This window comes from Cryptomeria japonica, unplaced genomic scaffold (assembly GCF_030272615.1).
Source record: "Cryptomeria japonica unplaced genomic scaffold, Sugi_1.0 HiC_scaffold_33, whole genome shotgun sequence".
Classification (NCBI taxonomy): domain Eukaryota; kingdom Viridiplantae; phylum Streptophyta; class Pinopsida; order Cupressales; family Cupressaceae; genus Cryptomeria; species Cryptomeria japonica.
Genome location: NW_026728855.1, coordinates 804282 through 822500, shown reverse-complemented (window position 1 = coordinate 822500; position 18219 = coordinate 804282). Strand labels below are relative to the sequence as shown.

The window sequence follows — 18219 nt, the reverse complement described above, 5'->3', positions numbered from 1 at the left end:
GCGCTCTGAAGTGTGCTCCAAGGTGCGGCGTGCACGAAGTCGGAGCCCGGTTTGCCCCGGGTGTGCACCTCGGGTGCGCACCTCGCGTGCACCTTCGCTGCGGTGGGCACCTTGGCTGGGTTGCGCGCCTTGGTGGGCACCATGCAGTGCACGAAGTCGGAGCCCGGATTGCCCCGGGCGCGCACCTCCGCCAGGGTGGGCACCTTGGTGCGCACAACTTGCCTGGGCTGCGCACCAGGAAGGGCTCAAGATGGCACCCGCGTTCCGTTTTTTTCACTATCTTTCAGAACGGAAATTTTAAAATCTCGTTTTTTTTTGCCTTTTCTGGAAATTAGTGAAGGCAGCGCATCAAAGGTGCGCAACGCTGGTGCGAACCTGGGAGCGCTCCGATGTGTGCTCCAAGGTGCGGCGTGCACGAAGTCGGACCCCGGTTTGCCCCGGGTGCGCACCTCGCGTGCACCTTGGTGCGCACACCTTGGCTGGGTTGCGCGCCCTGGTGGGCACCATGGTGCGCACCAAGGAGCGCTCCGAAGTGTGCTCCAAGGTGCGGCGTGCACGAAGTCGGAGCCCGGTTTGCCCCGGGTGCGCACCTCGCGTGCACCTTCGCCGCGGTGGGCACCATGGCGTGCACGAAGTCGGAGCCCGGTTTGCCCCGGGTGCGCACCTCGCGTGCACCTTCGCCGGGGTGGGCACCTTGGTGTGCAGACCTTGGCTGGGTTGCGCGCCCTGGTGGGCACCATGGTGCGCACCAAGGAGCGCTCCGAAGTGTGCTCCAAGGTGCGGCCTGCACGAAGTCGGAGCCCGGTTTGCCCCGGGTGTGCACCTCGGGTGGGCACCTTGGTGCGCATGCCTTGCCTGGGCTGCGCACCAGGGCGGGCTCAAGATGGCACCCGCGTTCCTTTTTTTTCACTATCTTTCAAAACGGAAATTTTAAAATCTCATTTTTTTTTGCCTTTTTCTGGAAATTAGTGAAGGCAGCGCATCAAAGGTGCGCACCTCGCTGCCCACCACGGTGCGCAACGCCGGTGGGCACCCGGGAGTGCTTCGAAGTGTGCTCCAAGGTGCTGCGTGCACGTTGTCGGAGCCCGGTTTGCCCCGGGTGCGCACCTCGCGTGCACCTTCGTCGGGGTGGGCACCTTGGCTGGGTTTGCCCCGGCTGCGCTCCGAAGCGGGGTTATTGGAGCGCCGCCTCTTTTTTTGTCGGAGCGTTTGGTGGGGTTTCTCGCATTGGCTCTTCCGAGGCCCGGTTGCCACCCTGGCGCGCACGAAGTCGGAAGTAGGGTTAATTGCCCGGGTGCGCACCTTTGCCAGGGTGGGCACCTTACCTGGGCTGCGCACCAGGGCGGGCTCAAGATGGCACGCGCGTTCCGTTTTTTTCACTATCTTTCAAAACGGAAATTTTAAAATCTCCTTTTTTTTTTGCCTTTTCTGGAAATTAGTGAAGGCAGCGCATCAAAGGTGCGCACCTCGCTGCCCACCTTGGTGTGCTCTGAGGTGCGCACCCGGGAGCGCTACGAAGTGTGCTCCAAGGTGCGGCGTGCACGTTGTCGGAGCCCGGTTTGCCCCGGGTGCGCACCTCGCCTGCACCTTGGCCGGGGTGGGCACCTTGGCTGGGTTTGCCCAGGGTGCGCTCCGAAGCGGGGTTACTGGAGCGCCCCCTCTTTTTTTGTCAGAGCGTTTGGTGGGGTTTCTCGCATTGGCTCTTCCCAGGCCCGGTTGTTGGGTGCGCTCCCACCCTGGCGCGCGCGAAGTTGGAAGTTGGGTTAATTGCCCGGGCGCGCACCTTCGCCAGGGTGGGCACCTTGGTGCGCACACCTTGGCTGGGCTGCGCACCAGGGCGGGCTCAAGATGGCACCAGCATTCCCTTTTTCTCACTATCTTTCAAAACGGAAATTTTAAAATCTCGTTTTTTTTTTGCCTTTTATGGAAATTAGTGAAGGCATCGCATCAAAGGTGCGCACCTCGCTGCCCACCTTGGTGTGCTCCGAGGTGCCCACCACGGTGCGCAACGCCGGTGCGAACCCGGGAGCGCCCCGATGTGTGCTCCAAGGTGCGCCCCGATGTGTGCTCCAAGGTTCGCCAAGTGTGAGCCCTGCCCGGGTGCGCGCACCTTGCTAGGGCGTCGGGTGTGCACCCGGCCCGGCCTACGTGCGTGCACCTGGAGGGGGCGTCGTGTGCGTGCAGTGTCCCGTCTGCAACGCGGTGCCCACACACCACCTCGGGCGCAACGACCTGCGCTCACATGTGGGCCGAGTGCACCTTGGTGCATGTTCGGGGCGCCTCGGGTGCACGCTCGATCTTGCCCCGGTGCACCAAGGCGCTCGGTTTGCCCCGGGTGCGCACTTGGTGCAAGGTGGGCACCCAAAATAGGGATCAAGCACCAAAACACAAGTTTCGGGATGCAAAATGGGACCCAAGGACCACAAATGCGTTCCAAGACCCATGATGGGTCCACGAGAACAAAAATGTGTTCCGAGACTTAATAAACAAATATTGGGTTTTAGGAGAAGAAACATGCTCTGATGCCCAAAACGAGAATCGACCCCGAAAAGGCCACAGGCCAAAAGTGGGATGCGAGACAAAAAAAAATGGGACCCGAGGACCAAAATTGGGTTCCCAGGTCGAAGACAGGGCAACCGGACAAGAAACGACCTCTAAGGCTCGAAATGAGTCCCGACGACTAAAACTTGACAAGAAGCACCCATCAGGCACCCAACTCGACACCCATGGGATGCCGACCCACCCGGGCTTCCACCTAGCACACCTTGGCACCCACCCACCCTCGCACCCAACCTCGCACCCAACTTAGCACCTTTGAACCCACATTGGCACTCACCCTGACCCTGGCACCTTGGAACCCACATTGGCACTCACCTTGACCCTGGCACCCACCTTTGCACTCACCTTGGGACCCACCCTGGCTCCCACCTCGGCACCCACCCAGACACCCACCTTGGTTCCTTGGCACCCACCTTGGATCCTTGGCACCCACCCCGACACCCACCTTGGCACGCAACTTGGCTACTTGCCACCCACCTTGGCTCCTTGACGCCCACCCCGACAACCACCCCGTGACCTACCCTGGCTAGGGTTGGTGCACACCCACCCTGGTGCCCACCTTGGCACCCACCCTATGACCCACCTTGGCACGCACCTTAGTACCCACCCCGTTACCCACCCTAGGACCCACCCCGTGACCCACCTTGGCCAGGGTGGGTGCCTTGGTGCGCACAACTTGCCTGGGCTGCACACCAGGGCGGGCTCAAGATGGCACCCGCGTTCCGTTTTTTTCACTATCTTTCAAAACGGAAATTTTAAAATCTCATTTTTTTCTTTTTTTTGCCTTTTCTGGAAATTAGTGAAGGCAGCGCATCAAAGGTGCGCAATGCTGGTGCGAACCCGGGAGCGCTCCGATGTGTGCTCCAAGGTGCGGCGTGCACGAAGTCCGAGCCCGGTTTGCCCCGGGTGCGCACCTCGCGTGCACCTTCGCCGGGGTGAGCACCTTGGCTGGGTTGCGCGCCCTGGTGCGTACCAAGGAGCGCTCTGAAGTGTGCTCCAAGGTGCGGCGTGCACGAAGTCGGAGCCCGGTTTGCCCCGGGTGTGCACCTCGGGTGCGCACCTCGCGTGCACCTTCGCTGCGGTGGGCACCTTGGCTGGGTTGCGCGCCTTGGTGGGCACCATGCAGTGCACGAAGTCGGAGCCCGGTTTGCCCCGGGCGCGCACCTCCGCCAGGGTGGGCACCTTGGTGCGCACAACTTGCCTGGGCTGCGCATCAGGAAGGGCTCAAGATGGCACCCGCGTTCCGTTTTTTTCACTATCTTTCAGAACGGAAATTTTAAAATATCGTTTTTTTTTGCCTTTTCTGGAAATTAGTGAAGGCAGCGCATCAAAGGTGCGCAACGCTGGTGCGAACCTGGGAGCGCTCCGATGTGTGCTCCAAGGTGCGGCGTGCACGAAGTCGGAGCCCGGTTTGCCTCGGGTGCGCCCTGGTGGGCACCATGGTGCGCACCAAGGAGCGCTCCGAAGTGTGCTCCAAGGTGCGGCCTGCACGAAGTCGGAGCCCGGTTTGCCCCGGGTGTGCACCTCGGGTGGGCACCTTGGTGCGCATGCCTTGCCTGGGCTGCGCACCAGGGCGGGCTCAAGATGGCACCCGCGTTCCTTTTTTTTCACTATCTTTCAAAACGGAAATTTTAAAATCTCATTTTTTTTTGCCTTTTTCTGGAAATTAGTGAAGGCAGCGCATCAAAGGTGCGCACCTCGCTGCCCACCACGGTGCGCAACGCCGGTGGGCACCCGGGAGTGCTTCGAAGTGTGCTCCAAGGTGCTGCGTGCACGTTGTCGGAGCCCGGTTTGCCCCGGGTGCGCACCTCGCGTGCACCTTCGTCGGGGTGGGCACCTTGGCTTGGTTTGCCCCGGCTGCGCTCCGAAGCGGGGTTATTGGAGCGCCGCCTCTTTTTTTGTCGGAGCGTTTGGTGGGGTTTCTCGCATTGGCTCTTCCGAGGCCCGGTTGCCACCCTGGCGCGCACGAAGTCGGAAGTAGGGTTAATTGCCCGGGTGCGCACCTTTGCCAGGGTGGCACCTTACCTGGGCTGCGCACCAGGGCGGGCTCAAGATGGCACGCGCGTTCCGTTTTTTTCACTATCTTTCAAAACGGAAATTTTAAAATCTCCTTTTTTTTTTGCCTTTTCTGGAAATTAGTGAAGGCAGCGCATCAAAGGTGCGCACCTCGCTGCCCACCTTGGTGTGCTCTGAGGTGCGCACCCGGGAGCGCTACGAAGTGTGCTCCAAGGTGCGGCGTGCACGTTGTCGGAGCCCGGTTTGCCCCGGGTGCGCACCTCGCCTGCACCTTGGCCGGGGTGGGCACCTTGGCTGGGTTTGCCCAGGGTGCGCTCCGAAGCGGGGTTACTGGAGCGCCCCCTCTTTTTTTGTCAGAGAGTTTGGTGGGGTTTCTCGCATTGGCTCTTCCCAGGCCCGGTTGTTGGGTGCGCTCCCACCCTGGCGCGCGCGAAGTTGGAAGTTGGGTTAATTGCCCGGGCGCGCACCTTCGCCAGGGTGGGCACCTTGGTGCGCAAACCTTGGCTGGGCTGCGCACCAGGGCGGGCTCAAGATGGCACCAGCATTCCCTTTTTCTCACTATCTTTCAAAACGGAAATTTTAAAATCTCGTTTTTTTTTTGCCTTTTATGGAAATTAGTGAAGGCATCGCATCAAAGGTGCGCACCTCGCTGCCCACCTTGGTGTGCTCCGAGGTGCCCACCACGGTGCGCAACGCCGGTGCGAACCCGGGAGCGCCCCGATGTGTGCTCCAAGGTGCGGCGTGCACGAAGTCGGACCCCGGTTTGCCCCGGGTGCGCACCTCGCGTGCACCTTGGTGCGCACACCTTGGCTGGGTTGCGCGGCCTGGTGGGCACCATGGTGCGCACCAAGGAGCGCTCCGAAGTGTGCTCCAAGGTGCGGCGTGCACGAAGTCGGAGCCCGGTTTGCCCCGGGTGCGCACCTTCGCCGCGGTGGGCACCATGGCGTGCACGAAGTCGGAGCCCGGTTTGCCCCGGGTGCGCACCTCGCGTGCACCTTCGCCGGGGTGGGCACCTCGGCTGGGTTGCGCGCCCTGGTGCGCACCAAGGAGCGCTCTGAAGTGTGCTCCAAGGTGCGGCGTGCACGAAGTCGGAGCCCGGTTTGCCCCGGGTGTGCACCTCGCGTGCACCTTCGCTGCGGTGGGCACCTTGGCTGGGTTGCGCGCCTTGGTGGGCACCATGCAGTGCACGAAGTCGGAGCCCGGTTTGCCCCGGGCGCGCACCTCCGCCAGGGTGGGCACCTTGGTGCGCACAACTTGCCTGGGCTGCGCACCAGGAAGGGCTCAAGATGGCACCCGCGTTCCGTTTTTTTCACTATCTTTCAGAACGGAAATTTTAAAATATCGTTTTTTTTTGCCTTTTCTGGAAATTAGTGAAGGCAGCGCATCAAAGGTGCGCAACGCTGGTGCGAACCTGGGAGCGCTCCGATGTGTGCTCCAAGGTGCGGCGTGCACGAAGTCGGACCCCGGTTTGCCCCGGGTGCGCACCTCGCGTGCACCTTGGTGCGCACACCTTGGCTGGGTTGCGCGCCCTGGTGGGCACCATGGTGCGCACCAAGGAGCGCTCCGAAGTGTGCTCCAAGGTGCGGCGTGCACGAAGTCGGAGCCCGGTTTGCCCCGGGTGCGCACCTCGCGTGCACCTTCGCCGCGGTGGGCACCATGGCGTGCACGAAGTCGGAGCCCGGTTTGCCCCGGGTGCGCACCTCGCGTGCACCTTCGCCGGGGTGGGCACCTTGGTGTGCAGACCTTGGCTGGGTTGCGCGCCCTGGTGGGCACCATGGTGCGCACCAAGGAGCGCTCCGAAGTGTGCTCCAAGGTGCGGCCTGCACGAAGTCGGAGCCCGGTTTGCCCCGGGTGTGCACCTCGGGTGGGCACCTTGGTGCGCATGCCTTGCCTGGGCTGCGCACCAGGGCGGGCTCAAGATGGCACCCGCGTTCCTTTTTTTTCACTATCTTTCAAAACGGAAATTTTAAAATCTCATTTTTTTTTGCCTTTTTCTGGAAATTAGTGAAGGCAGCGCATCAAAGGTGCGCACCTCGCTGCCCACCACGGTGCGCAACGCCGGTGGGCACCCGGGAGTGCTTCGAAGTGTGCTCCAAGGTGCTGCGTGCACGTTGTCGGAGCCCGGTTTGCCCCGGGTGCGCACCTCGCGTGCACCTTCGTCGGGGTGGGCACCTTGGCTGGGTTTGCCCCGGCTGCGCTCCGAAGCGGGGTTATTGGAGCGCCGCCTCTTTTTTTGTCGGAGCGTTTGGTGGGGTTTCTCGCATTGGCTCTTCCGAGGCCCGGTTGCCACCCTGGCGCGCACGAAGTCGGAAGTAGGGTTAATTGCCCGGGTGCGCACCTTTGCCAGGGTGGGCACCTTACCTGGGCTGCGCACCAGGGCGGGCTCAAGATGGCACGCGCGTTCCGTTTTTTTCACTATCTTTCAAAACGGAAATTTTAAAATCTCCTTTTTTTTTTGCCTTTTCTGGAAATTAGTGAAGGCAGCGCATCAAAGGTGCGCACCTCGCTGCCCACCTTGGTGTGCTCTGAGGTGCGCACCCGGGAGCGCTACGAAGTGTGCTCCAAGGTGCGGCGTGCACGTTGTCGGAGCCCGGTTTGCCCCGGGTGCGCACCTCGCCTGCACCTTGGCCGGGGTGGGCACCTTGGCTGGGTTTGCCCAGGGTGCGCTCCGAAGCGGGGTTACTGGAGCGCCCCCTCTTTTTTTGTCAGAGCGTTTGGTGGGGTTTCTCGCATTGGCTCTTCCCAGGCCCGGTTGTTGGGTGCGCTCCCACCCTGGCGCGCGCGAAGTTGGAAGTTGGGTTAATTGCCCGGGCGCGCACCTTCGCCAGGGTGGGCACCTTGGTGCGCACACCTTGGCTGGGCTGCGCACCAGGGCGGGCTCAAGATGGCACCAGCATTCCCTTTTTCTCACTATCTTTCAAAACGGAAATTTTAAAATCTCGTTTTTTTTTTGCCTTTTATGGAAATTAGTGAAGGCATCGCATCAAAGGTGCGCACCTCGCTGCCCACCTTGGTGTGCTCCGAGGTGCCCACCACGGTGCGCAACGCCGGTGCGAACCCGGGAGCGCCCCGATGTGTGCTCCAAGGTGCGGCGTGCACGAAGTCGGACCCCGGTTTGCCCCGGGTGCGCACCTCGCGTGCACCTTGGTGCGCACACCTTGGCTGGGTTGCGCGGCCTGGTGGGCACCATGGTGCGCACCAAGGAGCGCTCCGAAGTGTGCTCCAAGGTGCGGCGTGCACGAAGTCGGAGCCCGGTTTGCCCCGGGTACGCACCTCGCGTGCACCTTCGCCGGGGTGGGCACCTCGGCTGGGTTGCGCGCCCTGGTGCGCACCAAGGAGCGCTCCGAAGTGTGCTCCAAGGTGCGGCGTGCACGAAGTCGGAGCCCGGTTTGCCCCGGGTGCGCACCTTCGCCGCGGTGCGCACCATGGCGTGCACGAAGTCGGAGCCCGGTTTGCCCCGGGTGCGCACCTCGCGTGCACCTTCGGCGGGGTTGCGCGCCCTGGTGGGCACCATGGTGCGCACCAAGGAGCGCTCCGAAGTGTGCTCCAAGGTGCGGCGTGCACGAAGTCGGAGCCCGGTTTGCCCCGGGTGCGCACCTCGCGTGCACCTTCGGCGGGGTTGCGCGCCCTGGTGGGCACCATGGTGCGCACCAAGGAGCGCTCCGAAGTGTGCTCCAAGGTGCGGCGTGCACGAAGTCGGAGCCCGGTTTGCCCCGGGTGCGCACCTCGCGTGCACCTTCGCCGCGGTGGGCACCATGGCGTGCACGAAGTCGGAGCCCGGTTTGCCCCGGGTGCGCACCTCGCGTGCACCTTCGCCGGGGTGGGCACCTCGGCTGGGTTGCGCGCCCTGGTGCGCACCAAGGAGCGCTCCGAAGTGTGCTCCAAGGTGCGGCGTGCACGAAGTCGGAGCCCGGTTTGCCCCGGGTGCGCACCTCGCGTGCACCTTCGCCAGGGTGGGCACCTCGGTGCGCACACCTTCTCAATGTTTTCTTGCCTTTTCTGGAAATTGGTGAAGGCAGCGCATCAAAGGTGCGCACCTCGGTGTGCTCCGAGGTGCGAACCCGAGAGCGCTCCGAGGTGCCCACGAAGTCGAAAGTCGGGTTAATTGCATTGTTTTCCCCGGGTGCGCTCCGAGGTGCGCAACATCGGCGCGCACCAAGGAGGGCTCCGAAGTGTGCTCCAAGGTGCGCACGATGGCGTGCACCTCTGGTGCGCACGATTCGGAGCTCGGTTTGACCGGGGTGCGCACACCTTGGCTGGGTTGCGCACCTTTTGTGCGCTCCAAGGTGCGCACGAAGTCGGAGCTCGGTTTGCCCCGGGTGCGCACCTTCGCCAGGGTGCGCACCTTGATGCGCACGCCTTGGCTGGGCTGCGCACCTTGGTGGGCGCCATGGTGCGCACCTTTCGTGCGCTCCAAGGTGCGCACGAAGTCGGAGCTCGGTTTGCCCCGGGTGCGCACCTTGGTGGGCGCCATGGTGCACTCCGAGGTGCCCAAGATTGGTGCGCACCAAGGAGCGCTCCGAAGTGCGCTCCAAGGTGCGCGCGAAGTCGAAAGTTGGGTTAATTGTCCGGTTTGCCTCGGGTGCGCACCTTGCGTGCACCTTCGCCAGGGTGGGCGCCTTGGTGCGCACACCTTGGCTGGGCTGCGCACACCTTGGCACCCGCGTTTCCTTCATTTTAAATTTTTTTTTTTTACAATCTCTCAAGTGGGAAATTCTATAATCTCAACTTTTTTTGCCTTTTCAGGAAACTTTTGAATGGAGCGCATCATTGGTGCGCTCCGAAGTGTGCTCCAAAGCTCTCTCCAGCTGCGTGCACCTGCCCCGGCCGCGCACCCGGCCCCGCCCAGCTTCGCTCACCTGTCCCGGGCGTCTGGTGCGGAACCTTAGAGTAAGAAACATCACCGTGCACCTTGGCCAACGTGCGCGACTCGACCGAGCGCGCACTGGCCGAGGTGCACACCGATTTCACCTGGGTGCGCGCGCAGCACCTCGGGCGCACCGGGGTGCGCGCACAACGCCCGGGTTGCACCGTGGCCTGTGTGCTCGGGGCGCCTCGGGTGCGCGCTCGGTGTCGCCCCCGCGCGCGCGGTAGTGCGGGCAGCGCACCCCGGCCCGGCCCGGCCCCGACGAGAACGCAAACGGGCAAAAGGTTTATTCAAATAGCATTGCGACGCCCGGCGAAAAACTAAAAAAGGGTGCAACACCGGGACTTCCCGGGAGGTCACCCATCCCAGTACTACTCCGGCCCAAGCGCGCTTAACTGCGGAGTTCTGATGGGATCCGGTGCACTAACGCTGGTATGATCGCACCCGTTATGAGCTTGTCGCAGTGTGTACTTAGCAAACCGCGACCCACGTGCGAATCCACCCCGGCCACCCACCCCCGTCGAGGTGCACACCCTCCCTCGCGAAGTGCGCCCCGTTCGCCAAGTGTGAGCCCTGCCCGGGTGCGCGCACCTTGCTAGGGCGTCGGGTGTGCACCCGGCCCGGCCTACGTGCGTGCACCTGGAGGGGGCGTCGTGTGCGTGCAGTGTCCCGTCTGCAACGCGGTGCCCACACACCACCTCGGGCGCAACGACCTGCGCTCACATGTGGGCCGAGTGCACCTTGGTGCATGTTCGGGGCGCCTCGGGTGCACGCTCGATCTTGCCCCGGTGCACCAAGGCGCTCGGTTTGCCCCGGGTGCGCACTTGGTGCAAGGTGGGCACCCAAAATAGGGATCAAGCACCAAAACACAAGTTTCGGGATGCAAAATGGGACCCAAGGACCACAAATGCGTTCCAAGACCCATGATGGGTCCACGAGAACAAAAATGTGTTCCGAGACTTAATAAACAAATATTGGGTTTTAGGAGAAGAAACATGCTCTGATGCCCAAAACGAGAATCGACCCCGAAAAGGCCACAGGCCAAAAGTGGGATGCGAGACAAAAAAAAATGGGACCCGAGGACCAAAATTGGGTTCCCAGGTCGAAGACAGGGCAACCGGACAAGAAACGACCTCTAAGGCTCGAAATGAGTCCCGACGACTAAAACTTGACAAGAAGCACCCATCAGGCACCCAACTCGACACCCATGGGATGCCGACCCACCCGGGCTTCCACCTAGCACACCTTGGCACCCACCCACCCTCGCACCCAACCTCGCACCCAACTTAGCACCTTTGAACCCACATTGGCACTCACCCTGACCCTGGCACCTTGGAACCCACATTGGCACTCACCTTGACCCTGGCACCCACCTTTGCACTCACCTTGGGACCCACCCTGGCTCCCACCTCGGCACCCACCCAGACACCCACCTTGGTTCCTTGGCACCCACCTTGGATCCTTGGCACCCACCCCGACACCCACCTTGGCACGCAACTTGGCTACTTGCCACCCACCTTGGCTCCTTGACGCCCACCCCGACAACCACCCCGTGACCTACCCTGGCTAGGGTTGGTGCACACCCACCCTGGTGCCCACCTTGGCACCCACCCTATGACCCACCTTGGCACGCACCTTAGTACCCACCCCGTTACCCACCCTAGGACCCACCCCGTGACCCACCTTGGCCAGGGTGGGTGCCTTGGTGCGCACAACTTGCCTGGGCTGCACACCAGGGCGGGCTCAAGATGGCACCCGCGTTCCGTTTTTTTCACTATCTTTCAAAACGGAAATTTTAAAATCTCATTTTTTTCTTTTTTTTGCCTTTTCTGGAAATTAGTGAAGGCAGCGCATCAAAGGTGCGCAATGCTGGTGCGAACCCGGGAGCGCTCCGATGTGTGCTCCAAGGTGCGGCGTGCACGAAGTCCGAGCCCGGTTTGCCCCGGGTGCGCACCTCGCGTGCACCTTCGCCGGGGTGAGCACCTTGGCTGGGTTGCGCGCCCTGGTGCGTACCAAGGAGCGCTCTGAAGTGTGCTCCAAGGTGCGGCGTGCACGAAGTCGGAGCCCGGTTTGCCCCGGGTGTGCACCTCGGGTGCGCACCTCGCGTGCACCTTCGCTGCGGTGGGCACCTTGGCTGGGTTGCGCGCCTTGGTGGGCACCATGCAGTGCACGAAGTCGGAGCCCGGTTTGCCCCGGGCGCGCACCTCCGCCAGGGTGGGCACCTTGGTGCGCACAACTTGCCTGGGCTGCGCATCAGGAAGGGCTCAAGATGGCACCCGCGTTCCGTTTTTTTCACTATCTTTCAGAACGGAAATTTTAAAATATCGTTTTTTTTTGCCTTTTCTGGAAATTAGTGAAGGCAGCGCATCAAAGGTGCGCAACGCTGGTGCGAACCTGGGAGCGCTCCGATGTGTGCTCCAAGGTGCGGCGTGCACGAAGTCGGAGCCCGGTTTGCCTCGGGTGCGCCCTGGTGGGCACCATGGTGCGCACCAAGGAGCGCTCCGAAGTGTGCTCCAAGGTGCGGCCTGCACGAAGTCGGAGCCCGGTTTGCCCCGGGTGTGCACCTCGGGTGGGCACCTTGGTGCGCATGCCTTGCCTGGGCTGCGCACCAGGGCGGGCTCAAGATGGCACCCGCGTTCCTTTTTTTTCACTATCTTTCAAAACGGAAATTTTAAAATCTCATTTTTTTTTGCCTTTTTCTGGAAATTAGTGAAGGCAGCGCATCAAAGGTGCGCACCTCGCTGCCCACCACGGTGCGCAACGCCGGTGGGCACCCGGGAGTGCTTCGAAGTGTGCTCCAAGGTGCTGCGTGCACGTTGTCGGAGCCCGGTTTGCCCCGGGTGCGCACCTCGCGTGCACCTTCGTCGGGGTGGGCACCTTGGCTGGGTTTGCCCCGGCTGCGCTCCGAAGCGGGGTTATTGGAGCGCCGCCTCTTTTTTTGTCGGAGCGTTTGGTGGGGTTTCTCGCATTGGCTCTTCCGAGGCCCGGTTGCCACCCTGGCGCGCACGAAGTCGGAAGTAGGGTTAATTGCCCGGGTGCGCACCTTTGCCAGGGTGGGCACCTTACCTGGGCTGCGCACCAGGGCGGGCTCAAGATGGCACGCGCGTTCCGTTTTTTTCACTATCTTTCAAAACGGAAATTTTAAAATCTCCTTTTTTTTTTGCCTTTTCTGGAAATTAGTGAAGGCAGCGCATCAAAGGTGCGCACCTCGCTGCCCACCTTGGTGTGCTCTGAGGTGCGCACCCGGGAGCGCTACGAAGTGTGCTCCAAGGTGCGGCGTGCACGTTGTCGGAGCCCGGTTTGCCCCGGGTGCGCACCTCGCCTGCACCTTGGCCGGGGTGGGCACCTTGGCTGGGTTTGCCCAGGGTGCGCTCCGAAGCGGGGTTACTGGAGCGCCCCCTCTTTTTTTGTCAGAGCGTTTGGTGGGGTTTCTCGCATTGGCTCTTCCCAGGCCCGGTTGTTGGGTGCGCTCCCACCCTGGCGCGCGCGAAGTTGGAAGTTGGGTTAATTGCCCGGGCGCGCACCTTCGCCAGGGTGGGCACCTTGGTGCGCACACCTTGGCTGGGCTGCGCACCAGGGCGGGCTCAAGATGGCACCAGCATTCCCTTTTTCTCACTATCTTTCAAAACGGAAATTTTAAAATCTCGTTTTTTTTTTGCCTTTTATGGAAATTAGTGAAGGCATCGCATCAAAGGTGCGCACCTCGCTGCCCACCTTGGTGTGCTCCGAGGTGCCCACCACGGTGCGCAACGCCGGTGCGAACCCGGGAGCGCCCCGATGTGTGCTCCAAGGTGCGGCGTGCACGAAGTCGGACCCCGGTTTGCCCCGGGTGCGCACCTCGCGTGCACCTTGGTGCGCACACCTTGGCTGGGTTGCGCGGCCTGGTGGGCACCATGGTGCGCACCAAGGAGCGCTCCGAAGTGTGCTCCAAGGTGCGGCGTGCACGAAGTCGGAGCCCGGTTTGCCCCGGGTGCGCACCTTCGCCGCGGTGGGCACCATGGCGTGCACGAAGTCGGAGCCCGGTTTGCCCCGGGTGCGCACCTCGCGTGCACCTTCGCCGGGGTGGGCACCTCGGCTGGGTTGCGCGCCCTGGTGCGCACCAAGGAGCGCTCTGAAGTGTGCTCCAAGGTGCGGCGTGCACGAAGTCGGAGCCCGGTTTGCCCCGGGTGTGCACCTCGCGTGCACCTTCGCTGCGGTGGGCACCTTGGCTGGGTTGCGCGCCTTGGTGGGCACCATGCAGTGCACGAAGTCGGAGCCCGGTTTGCCCCGGGCGCGCACCTCCGCCAGGGTGGGCACCTTGGTGCGCACAACTTGCCTGGGCTGCGCACCAGGAAGGGCTCAAGATGGCACCCGCGTTCCATTTTTTTCACTATCTTTCAGAACGGAAATTTTAAAATATCGTTTTTTTTTGCCTTTTCTGGAAATTAGTGAAGGCAGCGCATCAAAGGTGCGCAACGCTGGTGCGAACCTGGGAGCGCTCCGATGTGTGCTCCAAGGTGCGGCGTGCACGAAGTCGGACCCCGGTTTGCCCCGGGTGCGCACCTCGCGTGCACCTTGGTGCGCACACCTTGGCTGGGTTGCGCGCCCTGGTGGGCACCATGGTGCGCACCAAGGAGCGCTCCGAAGTGTGCTCCAAGGTGCGGCGTGCACGAAGTCGGAGCCCGGTTTGCCCCGGGTGCGCACCTCGCGTGCACCTTCGCCGCGGTGGGCACCATGGCGTGCACGAAGTCGGAGCCCGGTTTGCCCCGGGTGCGCACCTCGCGTGCACCTTCGCCGGGGTGGGCACCTTTGTGTGCAGACCTTGGCTGGGTTGCGCGCCCTGGTGGGCACCATGGTGCGCACCAAGGAGCGCTCCGAAGTGTGCTCCAAGGTGCGGCCTGCACGAAGTCGGAGCCCGGTTTGCCCCGGGTGTGCACCTCGGGTGGGCACCTTGGTGCGCATGCCTTGCCTGGGCTGCGCACCAGGGCGGGCTCAAGATGGCACCCGCGTTCCTTTTTTTTCACTATCTTTCAAAACGGAAATTTTAAAATCTCATTTTTTTTTGCCTTTTTCTGGAAATTAGTGAAGGCAGCGCATCAAAGGTGCGCACCTCGCTGCCCACCACGGTGCGCAACGCCGGTGGGCACCCGGGAGTGCTTCGAAGTGTGCTCCAAGGTGCTGCGTGCACGTTGTCGGAGCCCGGTTTGCCCCGGGCGCGCACCTCGCGTGCACCTTCGTCGGGGTGGGCACCTTGGCTGGGTTTGCCCCGGCTGCGCTCCGAAGCGGGGTTATTGGAGCGCCGCCTCTTTTTTTGTCGGAGCGTTTGGTGGGGTTTCTCGCATTGGCTCTTCCGAGGCCCGGTTGCCACCCTGGCGCGCACGAAGTCGGAAGTAGGGTTAATTGCCCGGGTGCGCACCTTTGCCAGGGTGGGCACCTTACCTGGGCTGCGCACCAGGGCGGGCTCAAGATGGCACGCGCGTTCCGTTTTTTTCACTATCTTTCAAAACGGAAATTTTAAAATCTCCTTTTTTTTTTGCCTTTTCTGGAAATTAGTGAAGGCAGCGCATCAAAGGTGCGCACCTCGCTGCCCACCTTGGTGTGCTCTGAGGTGCGCACCCGGGAGCGCTACGAAGTGTGCTCCAAGGTGCGGCGTGCACGTTGTCGGAGCCCGGTTTGCCCCGGGTGCGCACCTCGCCTGCACCTTGGCCGGGGTGGGCACCTTGGCTGGGTTTGCCCAGGGTGCGCTCCGAAGCGGGGTTACTGGAGCGCCCCCTCTTTTTTTGTCAGAGCGTTTGGTGGGGTTTCTCGCATTGGCTCTTCCCAGGCCCGGTTGTTGGGTGCGCTCCCACCCTGGCGCGCGCGAAGTTGGAAGTTGGGTTAATTGCCCGGGCGCGCACCTTCGCCAGGGTGGGCACCTTGGTGCGCACACCTTGGCTGGGCTGCGCACCAGGGCGGGCTCAAGATGGCACCAGCATTCCCTTTTTCTCACTATCTTTCAAAACGGAAATTTTAAAATCTCATTTTTTTTTTGCCTTTTATGGAAATTAGTGAAGGCATCGCATCAAAGGTGCGCACCTCGCTGCCCACCTTGGTGTGCTCCGAGGTGCCCACCACGGTGCGCAACGCCGGTGCGAACCCGGGAGCGCCCCGATGTGTGCTCCAAGGTGCGGCGTGCACGAAGTCGGACCCCGGTTTGCCCCGGGTGCGCACCTCGCGTGCACCTTGGTGCGCACACCTTGGCTGGGTTGCGCGGCCTGGTGGGCACCATGGTGCGCACCAAGGAGCGCTCCGAAGTGTGCTCCAAGGTGCGGCGTGCACGAAGTCGGAGCCCGGTTTGCCCCGGGTACGCACCTCGCGTGCACCTTCGCCGGGGTGGGCACCTCGGCTGGGTTGCGCGCCCTGGTGCGCACCAAGGAGCGCTCCGAAGTGTGCTCCAAGGTGCGGCGTGCACGAAGTCGGAGCCCGGTTTGCCCCGGGTGCGCACCTTCGCCGCGGTGCGCACCATGGCGTGCACGAAGTCGGAGCCCGGTTTGCCCCGGGTGCGCACCTCGCGTGCACCTTCGGCGGGGTTGCGCGCCCTGGTGGGCACCATGGTGCGCACCAAGGAGCGCTCCGAAGTGTGCTCCAAGGTGCGGCGTGCACGAAGTCGGAGCCCGGTTTGCCCCGGGTGCGCACCTCGCGTGCACCTTCGGCGGGGTTGCGCGCCCTGGTGGGCACCATGGTGCGCACCAAGGAGCGCTCCGAAGTGTGCTCCAAGGTGCGGCGTGCACGAAGTCGGAGCCCGGTTTGCCCCGGGTGCGCACCTCGCGTGCACCTTCGCCGCGGTGGGCACCATGGCGTGCACGAAGTCGGAGCCCGGTTTGCCCCGGGTGCGCACCTCGCGTGCACCTTCGCCGGGGTGGGCACCTCGGCTGGGTTGCGCGCCCTGGTGCGCACCAAGGAGCGCTCCGAAGTGTGCTCCAAGGTGCGGCGTGCACGAAGTCGGAGCCCGGTTTGCCCCGGGTGCGCACCTCGCGTGCACCTTCGCCAGGGTGGGCACCTCGGTGCGCACACCTTCTCAATGTTTTCTTGCCTTTTCTGGAAATTGGTGAAGGCAGCGCATCAAAGGTGCGCACCTCGGTGTGCTCCGAGGTGCGAACCCGAGAGCGCTCCGAGGTGCCCACGAAGTCGAAAGTCGGGTTAATTGCATTGTTTTCCCCGGGTGCGCTCCGAGGTGCGCAACATCGGCGCGCACCAAGGAGGGCTCCGAAGTGTGCTCCAAGGTGCGCACGATGGCGTGCACCTCTGGTGCGCACGATTCGGAGCTCGGTTTGACCGGGGTGCGCACACCTTGGCTGGGTTGCGCACCTTTTGTGCGCTCCAAGGTGCGCACGAAGTCGGAGCTCGGTTTGCCCCGGGTGCGCACCTTCGCCAGGGTGCGCACCTTGATGCGCACGCCTTGGCTGGGCTGCGCACCTTGGTGGGCGCCATGGTGCGCACCTTTCGTGCGCTCCAAGGTGCGCACGAAGTCGGAGCTCGGTTTGCCCCGGGTGCGCACCTTGGTGGGCGCCATGGTGCACTCCGAGGTGCCCAAGATTGGTGCGCACCAAGGAGCGCTCCGAAGTGCGCTCCAAGGTGCGCGCGAAGTCGAAAGTTGGGTTAATTGTCCGGTTTGCCTCGGGTGCGCACCTTGCGTGCACCTTCGCCAGGGTGGGCGCCTTGGTGCGCACACCTTGGCTGGGCTGCGCACACCTTGGCACCCGCGTTTCCTTCATTTTAAATTTTTTTTTTTTACAATCTCTCAAGTGGGAAATTCTATAATCTCAACTTTTTTTGCCTTTTCAGGAAACTTTTGAATGGAGCGCATCATTGGTGCGCTCCGAAGTGTGCTCCAAAGCTCTCTCCAGCTGCGTGCACCTGCCCCGGCCGCGCACCCGACCCCGCCCAGCTTCGCTCACCTGTCCCGGGCGTCTGGTGCGGAACCTTAGAGTAAGAAACATCACCGTGCACCTTGGCCAACGTGCGCGACTCGACCGAGCGCGCACTGGCCGAGGTGCACACCGATTTCACCTGGGTGCGCGCGCAGCACCTCGGGCGCACCGGGGTGCGCGCACAACGCCCGGGTTGCACCGTGGCCTGTGTGCTCGGGGCGCCTCGGGTGCGCGCTCGGTGTCGCCCCCGCGCGCGCGGTAGTGCGGGCAGCGCACCCCGGCCCGGCCCGGCCCCGACGAGAACGCAAACGGGCAAAAGGTTTATTCAAATAGCATTGCGACGCCCGGCGAAAAACTAAAAAAGGGTGCAACACCGGGACTTCCCGGGAGGTCACCCATCCCAGTACTACTCCGGCCCAAGCGCGCTTAACTGCGGAGTTCTGATGGGATCCGGTGCACTAACGCTGGTATGATCGCACCCGTTATGAGCTTGTCGCAGTGTGTACTTAGCAAACCGCGACCCACGTGCGAATCCACCCCGGCCACCCACCCCCGTCGAGGTGCACACCCTCCCTCGCGAAGTGCGCCCCGTTCGCCAAGTGTGAGCCCTGCCCGGGTGCGCGCACCTTGCTAGGGCGTCGGGTGTGCACCCGGCCCGGCCTACGTGCGTGCACCTGGAGGGGGCGTCGTGTGCGTGCAGTGTCCCGTCTGCAACGCGGTGCCCACACACCACCTCGGGCGCAACGACCTGCGCTCACATGTGGGCCGAGTGCACCTTGGTGCATGTTCGGGGCGCCTCGGGTGCACGCTCGATCTTGCCCCGGTGCACCAAGGCGCTCGGTTTGCCCCGGGTGCGCACTTGGTGCAAGGTGGGCACCCAAAATAGGG

General features: G+C 62.9%; 2 non-coding genes across 2 annotated transcripts; both read right to left on the bottom strand.

The window, feature by feature from the left end:
- Positions 1 to 9769: 9769 nt before the first annotated feature.
- Positions 9770 to 9888, bottom strand: LOC131861889 (5S ribosomal RNA). The gene has a single exon (XR_009360919.1). It is a non-coding gene; the product is annotated as a 5S ribosomal RNA (ribosomal RNA).
- A 7805-nt stretch (positions 9889 to 17693) lies between these two features.
- LOC131861888 (5S ribosomal RNA) lies at positions 17694 to 17812 on the bottom strand. The gene has a single exon (XR_009360918.1). It is a non-coding gene; the product is annotated as a 5S ribosomal RNA (ribosomal RNA).
- Positions 17813 to 18219: the final 407 nt, after the last annotated feature.